Source organism: Elephantulus edwardii, unplaced genomic scaffold, assembly GCF_000299155.1.
Source record: "Elephantulus edwardii isolate Elephantulus edwardi_28Jun2011 unplaced genomic scaffold, EleEdw1.0 scaffold00010, whole genome shotgun sequence".
In the NCBI taxonomy this organism is placed as follows: Eukaryota; Metazoa; Chordata; class Mammalia; order Macroscelidea; family Macroscelididae; genus Elephantulus; species Elephantulus edwardii.
In genome coordinates, this window is record NW_006399760.1 from 272,825 (window position 1) to 274,739 (window position 1,915).

A 1,915-nucleotide genomic window follows, 5' to 3' on the forward strand; every position below is an offset into this window, starting at 1 on the left:
CGGCGTGCGTTCCCCCGGCTGCTCTTCCCGGGTCTCTTCCGGGTCCCTCTAGCGGCGTTCCCTGGTCTGGCGGCGGCGTTCCCGGTCTGGCGGCGGCGTTCCCCCGGGTCTGGCAGGCGGCCGTGTGCATTCCCCCCGGCGGGCGGCAGGGTGCGTTCCCCCGGCTGGCAGCGGCGTGCGTTCCCCCGGCGTTCCCCGGTCTGGCGGCGTCGCCCTCACGCTGCGTCGCCCCTCAAATGTATTTTATATTTCACTTACAAAAGTAGAATTTTTATGTGGAGGTAGAATGACACTCTTTCTGCTTTCTCATTAGATCCAGATGAATAAAATACACAAAACGGTCATTATTACATTAATAAAATGGGAGAATGTTACGTAAATGTGAACTCTGTATTCAGACACTATCATCTCTTACTAGCTATGTGACCCCAGACAAACGACCTCACCTTTTTGACACTTCCGTTGCCTCATTTGTAAAAAGATGAGTGATGAAAGGGTAATAACAAGACTTCCCCTTTATAGCTATTGTAATGATTAAATAGGAGCCTATGTAAGAGTACAGCAAGTGCTTGGTACATGGTTATTAACTGCTTTACAAATGTTAGCTATTATTTTTGATAGCCTGCCAAAACCATGTGCAATAGAAATGCATATGTACCTTTCAGAATTCAAAGTATTTGACACGAAATTTAAGTAATTTAATCACTTGATAAATACTGACTGAGACACTGTAGGTGTTGGGTATGTATTTATAAATTAGAATGCTAGAAATTTTTTTCCTGACCTGAAGAATATATTCTGATTGGTAGAAAAGCATTAAACTAGTTGTCCAATTACTGTGATAATTACCATTGTGATGAATGCTTTGAAGAGGAAGTAGGATATTACTAAGGCTTATTACAGTCAGAAATGACCTAGTCTGGATGATTGTAACAGGGAACTCTGAAGGAAGAGCAATCTACATGGTGAGAATAATGGTGAGAGCGAGAATACAAATTAACTACAACTTGGACGGTAGGGTGAGAAGAGTAAGTGTTCTAGGCAGAGAGTAAGTTATATATGGAGGGGAATCAATTCTTAAATTTCTGTGGCTTAATTCAAAACAGGTTTATTATTTACGTCACAGACAATAATGAGAACAATACAATGGATCAGAAAGCTTAGTTGCAAACAAAATTTGCAGACAAAATTAAACTCTAGCCAATTTAAGCTAGAAAGTAATTTATTAACAGGTATTTTTCTCACACTCTCTTAGCAGTTTTGAAATTGCTAGGAATTGCAAAAAACAAAACAAACAAACAAAAAACCACCAAGAAACAGTCCAGTCATGGCCAGTGATTCTGTGTGTGTGTGTGAGTGTCTCTTCTTTATACAATTCTCCCAGACATGCCCATAACTGGTCAAGTCAAAATCACAAGCCTCAGTATAATGTCCTCCGAGGTCATCTATTTTGTGTATTTCTTGAGTTCCTTGTTTTTCAATGTTGCATAGTATTCCATAGTGTGAATATACCAGAGCTTCTCTATCCATTTGTTTGTTGATAAGACACTTGGGTTATTTCCAGTTCTTTGCTATTGTGAACAAAGCCGCAATAAACATGGGTGTGCATATATCTGCTTGGGTGGCATTTATGGTTTCTTTAGGGTAAATTCCCAGTAGTGGAATTGCTGGGTCAAATAGTATTTCTATTTGCAACTTTTTGAGAAAGCGCCATACTGCCTTCCATAGTGGTTACACCATTTTACACTCCCACTAACAGTGAATAAGGGTTCCAGTTTCTCCACAACCTTGCCAGCATTTGATGTTTGCTGTTCTGTTAAATTTTGCTATTCTTGCTGGAGTGAGATGATATCTCATAGTTGTTTCGATTTGCATCTCTCTTAGACCTAGGGATTTTTTTAAAATATTTTTTTAA